General features: G+C 37.2%; 1 non-coding gene across 1 annotated transcript; it reads right to left on the minus strand.

Annotated features, from left to right (window-relative positions):
• Positions 1–9,906: 9,906 nt before the first annotated feature.
• On the minus strand, positions 9,907–10,015 carry LOC124529564 (U6 spliceosomal RNA). Its single transcript, XR_006966427.1, has one exon. It is a non-coding gene; the product is annotated as a U6 spliceosomal RNA (small nuclear RNA).
• Between the last annotated feature and the right edge of the window lie 1,550 nt (positions 10,016–11,565).

The raw sequence follows: 11,565 nt of genomic DNA on the forward strand, positions 1-11,565 counted from the left end.
TTGAGTGAGAAAGCCATGTGTGTACCAATTAGATACCTACAGCACTTTATACAGTTCCTCCAATATAGTGGGTGATCAGTAAAAGATCTATTCCATGAATGATTTGACATTCCCACCAACAGCTTCAAAACACAGGTCCCTCCTTCTCTACAAAGCCTCAGGAACCATTCCGGTGGTCAAGCTAGGCTTAAACATGCCCAGAGGCGTGGAACAAAACACAGAAATGCATAGATTTCTGCGCCAGTGCTCCTGTAACCCCAAGCACTTGAATGCAGGCGCAATCGACGTAATTAAGTGAAGGGAAACCCCAACAGCGTGCGGAACTCCACACAGCCGTGTGACTGGGGTGAATGTACGTCCAAGCCCAGGGCCATGGGAAAGGCACCGGCGGGCCACCTGGGCAGAGAGCACGGCCGGCGAGGCTAGGCAGAGGGAAGATTGCGGGGCGCTTCCCCACCTACCTTCGGGGCTCCAGCAGAGGAGGGAGGGCGCCCTCCGCCGGGAGCCAGTGCAGGCGGGGAGGGAAGCGCTAGGGCTGGGACTCTGAGCCCCCTCTCGGAGCGGGGGAAGCCTGAGTGCCCGCCCTGGCGGCCCGGCGCCGGACCGGGAGCCTGGAACGCTGCCCAGCTCGTCCTCCCTTCTACCCTTAGGGGTGGAGAGCAGGGCCACGGCCCAGAGACCACAAGCCCCAGAAGGCCCCGCGGCCGCTCGCCAGGAGAGTGAATGGGAGCTCGGTCACCCGGAGCGGGCTCGGCACGGCGCCCCGAAGCTCTCTAAGGAGGGCTCGGCGAAGGAAAAGGACACGCCCTGTCGCTTTCCGAAGAAGTGCGCCCTCTGGAGCTTGCCAGTGACATGGAGGCCTTGAGGAGGAAGAAATCCTTGCAGAAACTGTCGGACAGAGACGCATTGATGCCATTGGAGGAGGGGGAACTCGGAGAACTGAGGAAAAACTGAGTTCTGAAACAATTTTTTCTTTTTCCCAAGGTGAAATTAAATTTCTGTCTCTTGCAAGAAATGATTATTATAAATGGTTTTGCTCACTTTTTACCTGTTACGTTGCACATTTAGTCTACGTTCTTAAATCGTTTTTTCCTTCTTTCTAAAACTCATATTTTAGAATCCCAAATGGATTCTAAGCATACTGAGGACAGATTCTTTGTAGTTTTCTTTGGTATTATACACAATACTTGGTTGCTGTTGGGTAGAAGTTTCATTTGTAGAATCAATCATCGATCATTTCTACGTGGAGTTCTGTTCAGCTTTTCTTTTTTTTTATTTTTTTTATTTTTTTCAACGTTTATTTATTTTTGGGACAGAGAGAGACAGAGCATGAACGGGGGAGGGGCAGAGAGAGAGAGGGAGACACAGAATCGGAAACAGGCTCCAGGCTCTGAGCAGTCAGCACAGAGCCTGACGTGGGGCTCGAACTCACGGACCGCGAGATCGTGACCTGGCTGAAGTCGGAGGCTTAACCGACTGTGCCACCCAGGCGCCCCTCAGCTTACTTTTCTAAATGGATGAGCCTTCTTTAAGACATGCATTTGCATGCAGTTATTGTAAATTTCTTTAAAACATTAAGTATCAATGTTCTAACCATCTGCCCGTGAAAAAGAGTCAATGATTTCAAGTCTATTGTCATTTGTTTAATATCTAATCCTGCAGAGGTAAATTTCAGATAAGCCAAGAGTGAATTATCTTGAACTCCAAATTAATGAACACTAGACTAATGGTTTACTGTATTTGCAGTTCTTATTTGAGAAATGTAAAATCCAGTCATAGTTCATCTATCACAGAGATGATTAAGAGTCAAATAGGGGAAATGTTGCAAAGTTGCCTTTTGTACTGCATGTGTGAAATGCACTTCATTTCCACTTATTCATTCATTATGCAAATTGGATTGAACTCCTATTTTGTGCCAGGCACTGAGTGAGGCATGATTATTGCCCTTTACAACTGTAGTCTGGTAACTAAAACAAATAGGTAAACAAACTATTAAAATAACTGCAGTCACTGAAATCCTATTAGAAAACTGCTGTCAGTTTTAACGAAGGCATATCCTTTCTCATTAAGCCTTACATAGATATTTATTAACTAGGGTATATTTACAATTTTCTTTGAACTTCTAAAGATGGAATGGATTTTACAAAACTGTATAATGTAAAATAACTGTCATGAAAATTGTACAAGTTTTTATACTAGTTTTTATACTAGCTTTACTCATCCCTAATGGGAATATGTAATAAGTAATCAGTACATGTTTGTTGAATAAAAAAAATTAATGGATTCCCATTATCTTAAAACATTTAACTTATGCCTTTTAGAACTACTTTTCTATAAATGTTGTGATTCAGCTATTTGTGTCATGGCCCAAACAACTTTTCTAAAAGAGTTTATAAAGAAAGGTAAGGTGAAAGTGCAAAGATGTGCCTAAGATCTCTTATCTCTTCAGGTTGGTCGCTGCATTTAAATGCAAAATATTTGAAAGGAGCTTGGGTAAAGAGGCAGAACAGAATGTGTTAGAAAATCATGTTTCTCTCACATAACAGATTTTTTTAAGAAAGGAAATTCATTAAATGCCAATCTGTATATATAGCAAAGAAAATATTAATGGTATCTATGAAGAAATTTTTAGGATCTATGTAAAAACATAAAAGAAAATGGTTTACCTCTACGCAAAATATAAAACCTTAGATGGAGAATACTACGTTATTATTAGCCAGTTTAATGTAAACCTGAAATAAGTAGATGGATAAAATGAATGCAGCAAATGTAATCAAAAAACAATATTAATTTTAAAAGGCTATTTTAACCATAAACAAAATAACTCTCATAAAATTTCAAATAATATATAACGTGTATTTTAAAAAGCCTATTGTTAGAAAATGCTGTTGTTGGGAAACTAATTTGCATTATTTTATACTATAAAATTGTGGAAACAGTAGTAAGCCTCTCTATCAAGAAATAGAAACTTCAATAATCCCTAGGCCAACACCCATTTACACAGAGAAAATTATTAACTCTGTGTTCAATTTAGTAGTTCAAGAAACATTTATCATGTTAGGTACGGAGTATAAAAAACTCTTCCTCCTAAATGATCTTGCTGGGCAGTAAGGGAGCCAAGTTTTATTATCAAGACAATATAACTAGTAGGAAATTAAACATCCCTACTATGCCAGGTAATCATGGGCTACCTTGTTTAATTAATCTTCACAAAATCCATATATGCCAAGTACTATTTTTAATCCTTATTTTACAAGGAGGAAAATAAACGTTAGATTGGCTAATTCATCCAAGGACATTCAGCTTGTACACAGGGTAGCTAGGATTCCTACACCACACCCTCTTACTCCAAAATGAATAAACTTAACCCTTTCACTCTAGCACAACCAGGAAGCCAGTTAAGTCCCACTTTAGCTGCTGCCTTTAATTGTAGTCCTTATCCAGAATGTTCCATCAATTAACACCTTCACGTACTCAGTGGCATCTGGGGCAACTAGTTCTATAAGGCTTTTGTGTTTTTGAACCATTCATCAGACTTCTTGGAGCCAGGTCCCTTGGTTAGATTTCACCCTGATAACTTTAACACCTGCTTCAATTTCATTGACAATTTCATATGTCACCACTCACCATTTTAGCATCCCTAAGTTTCTCAAATTGATCTAAAACCCTAACATAATTTTCAGCAGATTATGATCTTATGGTCATTAGAATTAACATTATACTATAGAATCCTTCCTACCATTGTCTTCAATTATTCAATTACTGTTAACATAAAATTAGTAATTCATACTATTATTTATATAATTATTAGCGTAGTCCAGATGACATCTTACAGTTTCCCAACCTTTGTCAAAATGATTGGTATCTTTGCTTTAAGAAGAGCAGAGTCCATGAAAGTTTCCAAGTGTTTAAGACCACTAAACTACATCAATTTCATGAAAAAAAAAAAAGTTTGTTGTTGAGTATGTAATTTTGAATCTTAAAGTTTCAAATTGTAGAAAAGTGGAAAGATTAAGAATATGGCTTTTACAACTATGAATTATATCTTTTTAACATACCTAAAATCACATACTGTAAAAATAATTATTCCCCAAATTAAAGTATGCTACTTTACTTAAATATTTTTATTAAAGAAAAATTTAAAAAGTATTTTCTAGGAAATTTATATTCTGAATTTACAGAGAACATTAGGCTTTTAGAAGAAATAAGCTCCCCCAAATCTATGTGTGAAGTGAATAATTCTTTTTTATATGAATATTGACTCCTAATTTATGTGATTGGAAATTCTGTTTTTAGTGTTTTTTGTTTTCTCAGAGCAGTGCATTACTGAATTTCTGTGCCTTTTTGATTGAAAAGATTCACAGTTTTACCACCTGAATTGATGAAAAGATATAAACTACAAATTTGACTAATTCACCGGTATTAGAAACAACACAAAAGGCATTTTGGGTCAGTTAGGTAAAAAGAGGTGCTCTGTGAAAATATGAGGTAAAAAAGAAGCTTGAACTAATCTTGAGACTCATTTAGGCATGTTACCAATTTGGAAAAAGGACTTTAGAGGCACATCTAAGAAAGCCTGCTGGGGTGCCTGGATGACTCAAACTGTTAAATGTCCAACTCTTGATTTCGGCTCAGGTCAAGGTCTCATGATCATGAGATTGAGCCCCCACGTTGGGATCTGCGATGACAGCAGGAAGCTTGCTTAGGATTCTCTTTCCCTCTTTCTCTGCCCCACCTTTACTTGCGTTAGTGCACTCACACTCTCTCTAAAAATAAATAAATATTTTTTTGTTTGTTTTTTAAGAAAGGCTTCTGTGGAACTGAAAGGAAGCTTGCAAAAGTGCAGACTGTTCAGTTACCACTGGATTTATTGTGACTTACTGAAAGACCAGATGACACATGCTGGCAAAGAAAGTTAAGGCAAAATAGGTGCTATGAAAAAGATGCACACTTAAAACATTAATTTTAAATGAACAAAATATAAGAATCAGGCAGAAATATTCAAAATTGAATGCTGGTAAGGTGAACCATTAAAAATGCAAACACAGGTGCCTGGGTGGCTCAGTCAGTTAAGCATAACCAACTTTGGCTCAGGTCATCTCACGGTTCATGGGTTCGAACCCCGAGTTGGGCTCTGCACTGACATTGGGAGGCTGTTTGGGATTCTCTCTCTCTCCCTCTCTCTCTCTCTGACCCTCCTGCATTCATGCTTTCCCTCTCTCTCTTTCCAAAAACATAAAAACATAAAAATTAAAAAATACAAAGAAATTTGATTTAATGATGGAAAATTTTAAACTGACGATATTTTGGTCATATTTAATAATAGAAATATTAATCTGTGTAGAACAGTTATGATAAAATGTTAAAGAAAGGAACATTAAGATTATTTGAAAAGAGGAAAACTTATATTCCGGGAAGAAAAAAGCACAGTAGTAGCCAATCTACTGGAGGGAGAGTGTGGAATTGACTACATAGACACAACACTAAGACAAGTAAACTGCCTAACGAGTCAGGAAGATAGATATTAAAAACACTGAGGAATAAAGTAAAGCCCATCTCTTACATCGTTTTATCTAGGAACACATCTGTTTTACCCTCAGTTAAGATGAACTTATCTTTTTTTGTTTTTTTGTTTTTTTGTTTTTTTTTTTTTTTACATTGATAGAAGGTATATAGTGTTGTGAATGGGAGCATGGGCTCTGAATTAAGACTACCCCCCTTGGTTCACTAGTTTGCCTCTTAGTGGCAAGTGACCCAAGGTAAATTTGCATGGCTTTTAAGATCTGAATTTCCTAACTTATAAATTTTAAGGTCTCAATTTCTTAATCTATAAAGTGGAGATGATGATAATTGCACTCATATTAAATGATATGATTCATACATAACACCTCAGTTTCTAGCACACACTGTTTTAAATAAATATTAGCTATTATTATCACTTGAATTTCTATCTTCCTTGCATTATGATGTTTTTAGCAACTCCAAACAAGACAAAGTAGACAGATTACTGTAATTTATTGCAGAGTTTTCTCTGCCCACTAGCAAATGAGTATAGATAACTGCTATCCATAAGAAAACCCTCAATTCCTTGTATCCTCAGTAACAAGAATTTATAAGTAAATTTGGATCTCCCAAAGGAACATAATTTTTCCAGTAAACTTTTCCCAACCTCTTTCCTATGCATTGTGCCTCCAAAATCACATGGAAAACCATTGCCTTTGAGCACATCTCTTCCAAATAAGGTTTATTATAGAAAGGTGTAGTACCAGTTGAAAAAATATCACAACCACTCCAAATAACCTTCCTTTTTTGTCCTCAAAATGTAAATTTTAAAAAGCTCTATTAAGATTATCTGAAATCCAGTTTTTATTCAGAGAGATGTTTGGATAACAAGCAGTATCAATTTTTTTATATGACATAGAGCCCAAGAGAAGAGGAAGAAAAGAATCTACACGGTTACTACGTGTTGAAGACAAATTATACACATTATTTTTTGCTTCATTGTCTGTTAGGTATTTATTTGGGTGCAATCTTCAACCAAGGCTATTTAAGCTGCAAACCTGAAATATGAATACAATCACAAGTAACAACAATATCTATTGTTTATTGATGTCTCAGTCTTTGCTAAGGACCTAGCATGCCTCTTCTCAAAATTTTTCGGAAAAAGTATTCTTATTTTATTTTCCTTCCATTACCAAATCACAGAAGTAACATACCCAAAATCACCTAGGCATTTTCAGTAGCAAAGCCAAGGCTCCAACCCATTTCTGACACCCCTTTACTCCTCTGAGAAGATACTTTCTGGCTTCAGGTTTATTTCTTCCAGTGGAAACAAATGGTCTCCACCCAACGCACACTCACACACACATGCGCACACACACACACACACACACCCTGACATTTGGTGACTTTTGAAACTAACTATACCCTAAAACTATATCCCTATGTATTCTATTAGTTGGCTAGCCCACATTCATTTATATACCTTCTTCCAGTTGATCTTATGTAAAGACTTATTCATTTTATTCTAGTGGTATTCCTTTATTATAGAGGAAGAAATTTGCATCACAAATGGCAACAGATGTTTTCTTCACTTACATTATATAAAGCAATAAACATATGTTGCTCAGATTGCTAACCGGGAGCCAGAAACATGCAGTTTCTATTGTCACTGTTGAAGGCTCTGTGATATCCCAGAAAAGACATTGGATTTGGAGTCAGAGCACCTGGGATTTAATCTATATTTTGCCATTTATTGCACTGTGGGACCCTGGGAAAATCACTTTACCTCTCTATAAAATAAAGTATTTGGGCAAGGTGACCTCTTAAATTTCTCTCTGTCCTAAAATTCTATTTGTGTCTCAGACCATATTACTAATTTTCAATTTGCTTCAAATTTCTGAAATTGTTTCTTTATCCTTCTGCATAGCCTCAACACTATTTTTCTGGAAAAAAAATTTCCACTTTCCCTGTTTAAAAAACAATAAGTTACATATGACCTTATTACAAGAAAAACTGATAAATGCATAATACAAAATGTAAGCAGAATTTAAGTAATTAATTGACTACTGATCTTGAAGTGTTTTGGTATATCACGTATAAGAATCAGGCTGCTGGGGCACCTGGGTAGCTCAGTTGTTGAGCTTCTAATTCTTGATTTCTATTTAGGTCATGATCCCAGGGTTGTGAAATCAAGCCCCACATCAGGTTTTGCACTGAGAATGGAGCCTCCTAAAGATTCTCTCTCCTGCCCCCTCCCCTCTCATGCTCTCTCTCTTTGTCTGAAAGAAAGAAAGAAAGAAAGAAAGAAAGAAAGAAAGAAAGAAAAAAGAAAGAAAGAAAGAAAGAAAGAAAGAAAGAATCACACTGCCTTAGTTGTTCCTGGAATATATAACCTAAAACTGTTGTACCATGGGGCATCAGTGAGATTAAAAACCCTGTATTCACTTCTTGGTGACCCATACTGGAAAATTGATTGAAAACCTCCGAGGTGTCATGCAAAACATGACAATGAGACCAACAATGAAGAAACTGCCATTGAGGAACTCACAGTCTTGTGGGGAGCACAGACAGTTAACAAGCATCACAGTGCAGCATGTATTTCGTGGGGGCCAACACTGGGTGCCATGGGAAGCCTGCGAATGGACACCAGACTTAGCTGGGGGGGGGCGGGGTGGTTACAAGTGTCTTTTTAGAAGAGGCAATGTCAAAAGTGAATTCTGATAAGACAAGTAAAGTTATGCCAAGGGAAGATAAACAGGAGAGAAAGTGCCCAGTCTGTAGGCCAGATCCTGGGTCTCATGAGGTCTGGTGTACCTGGTTTTGTGTCAAAGTGTATCTACTGGTAATTAAAAAAAATTTTTTTAATGTTTATTTGTTTTTGAGAGACAGAGAGCACAAGCAGGGGAGGGGCAGAGAGGGACAGAGATGCAGAATCCAAAGCAGGCTCCAGGCTCTGTGCTGACAGCTCAGACACGGGGCTAGAACCCACAAACAGTGAGATCATGACCTGAGCCAAAGTGGGATGCTTAATGGACTGAGCCACCCAGGCACCCCTCTACTGGTAATTTGAAATTGCTTTCTGTTTGAAACAAACCAAAACAGCCCCAATACTTTCCAATTCATATCCCTGATAAATGTTATTAAAAGAAACTGAGCTAAGCTGGTAGGTTAATAACATCTGAGTGTTCATTTTCTTACCTGCTAGTTAGCTCCCTGCAAAAGTTATCTCCAATTATTTATTGTGACAAGACCTTTGGGCCCTCGTATGTTCATCAGAAATTAGAGTATTCTTATTTATTCTAATTCTTACCTGTCCTTTCAAGATGTTCTCTTTAGGCCAAAAATCAGTAGCTTTTGTTCATGAATAATCATTCATTTTAAGAGTTAAAACTGAAGGTCTGATACTGTATCTTGAGATAACTAAAGCTCTTTGTCTTCAATGATTTCACTATTTGATTATCTTTTAGAAATGCTACCCTATTGAGGATTGCTTTTTATACCATCTGATGCCTTACCCAGATAAACAAATTTTAAAATGCCAGCTGGAGGTGAGTGTTTGCCTTCATGGTAAACTCATCAGAAGCCTATTGTCTTCTTTCTTTTCTTGCTCTTGCTTTTAAATCCATCCTCAAGCAACTCCTCTCCTCTTGTTTGTTTTTCGGTTTGATAGGGCATATTAATGGAACAGATGCAGCCACCATGTGAAAACGTATTTGAAAGAGCTACAACTTCATTTATAAATGTTCCTGTCCTAACACTTCACAGAGTTGCTAAGTCTCTGTGCATTATTAAAAGAAGCCTCTGACATCCATAATGATCTTTTCCAGTTTTGAGTGACATGGTATACCGGCCTGGCCTGTAAGTAAGCCACGCTCACTTCAGCATCTCCATAGACGAGAGGAATAAGAAACAGGAAAATATTCATCGAAATATTTATGCATGTGTTTTAGACTTAAGGAGTAAGGATATTCTGGAAACTACTTTTAATATCAAATCTGTGTGGGGTGCCTTGGTGGCTTAGTTGGTTGAGCATCTGACTTCGGCTCAGGTCATGATCTCACAGTTCGTGAGTTCGAGCCCTGCATAGGGCTCTGTGCTGCTGACAGCTCGGAGTCTGGAGCCTGCTTTGGATTCTGTCTCCCTCTCTCTCTGCCTCTCCCCACTCACATTCTCTCTCTCTCTGTCAGAAATGAATAAACATTAAAAAAAATTTAATATCAGATCTGTGCAAGTATTAATATTTTAATGTGTTGCTCCAAAATAGGAGTTCTGTCTTTTAAAACATCTAATTTCCAATTGAAATATTTGATGAAGTAAATGTAGTGAGTCCTGATAAAAAATAAGAAAGTCACTCAGGATTTTTATTTTTTTATTTTTTTTATTTTTTATTTTTTAATTTTTTTTTAAAATATGGAACGCTTCACGAATTTGCATGTCATCCTTGCGCAGGGGCCATGCTAATCTTCTCTGTATCGTTCCAATTTTAGTATATGTGCTGCCGAAGCGAGAACACTCAGGATTTTTATAAATAAGAAGAAGAAATAGCCGTGGAGGTTGAAGAGGCTGGTAAACTGTGATATTAAGGATTAGTTTATTCTTTCATTGATTATATTAACTTTTGTCCAGATGTCTTTAGAATATGAGTAATAAGACAGAAATGCTTTCTGAGACTGTTAAGGGAAGTATGGAAAACCCTTGCTTGCTTGCTTGCTTGCTTTTTTTAAGAGAGAGAGGGAGAGAGTGAGAGCAGAGGAGGGACAGAGAGAGAGAGGGAGAGACAGAATCCCAGTGTCAGTACAGAGCCAGACATGGGGCTTGAACCCTTGAACTGTGAGATCATCACCTGAATTGAAATCAAGAGTCAGATGCTTAACTGACTGAGCTACCGGTGCCCCTGGAAAACCCTTTTTGAAATCCAATCTTGCTTTAAGCTTGAGGCACATGTATCTTTTACCCAAATAATTACCCACCCCTCTAAATGAGTTATTTAAGAGTTTCAAAGGTACTGAAGACTTTCAGCACTGTGGTCAAATGTGCAAATTCTAGATCAACTCAAATGCCAGCTTTGCCACTCCCTGGTTATGTGATCTTGGAAAACTTAACCTCTCCAAGTTTTTTCATATCTATAAAACAAAATGATAATACAGTTATTGTGAAAGTTAAATGAGAATAATTCACTTGAAGCATATAGCAAAAAGTCTGGCACACTGAAAATGTCCAATATGTTAACTACCATTAACAGATAAAGAAGACATACTAATATCCTTACTATACTCAAGACTCTCACGGAATGATTGTGGTGCTTGTCCATTAGAGCCATCAGTAGTATGTGGATATGTCAGGATGCAGGTATATATATTAGTGGGGAAAGTAGGTAGTATCATCCCTAACTTTACACCATCTATGGTTCTGTATTCAACTTTTTTTGTGGACAATACATTGGATTGTGGGTTTTGTTTACTATGTTCACAAATCCAAATTATTTTAGAAATTTGGAGTTGAAATATTCTTTCTAAATTTAGGACATAACAGAAGAGAAAATTAGGTAGAAGTATTTTGTACTTCAAAAATTAGTGCCAGAAGCATATTATAACTATGAACAGAAAAATTGCTATATTAAAAATTCATAACTCAACACATTAAGGTTTTATATCGCCTAAGTAGCTAATTAATTTACTGAATCAATCCAAAAGTACAGATTGTTAAATATGAAATATGATTAAATAGTCATGTTTTAACATCAAATTTGATAAGCTATAATTCTTTCATTTGCTTTGAGCTGCAAGTTAAGACAAAATATAAATAGTCAAAATGCTTCCGTTAAAGTGTAGAGAAGGCAAAATAAGTATGCTTTAGATTGGTGCCTTGCACATCGTACATTGTTAGTAAATATTTGCTAAATTAAATTGAAATACAAAATATGAGGTTCAGAATATCTAGAGAAGATTGAAGAACAGTTAAGAATAAAGATGGTGTCTTATTTAAAGATGTGAGGTTAGGGGGGCACCTGGGTGGCTCAGTCAGTTAAGCATCTGACTCCTGATTTTGACTCAGGTCATGATC

This window comes from Lynx rufus, unplaced genomic scaffold (assembly GCF_022079265.1).
Source record: "Lynx rufus isolate CCGP_SWC_20201006 ecotype Redwood Valley unplaced genomic scaffold, mLynRuf1.p SCAF_6, whole genome shotgun sequence".
Classification (NCBI taxonomy): domain Eukaryota; kingdom Metazoa; phylum Chordata; class Mammalia; order Carnivora; family Felidae; genus Lynx; species Lynx rufus.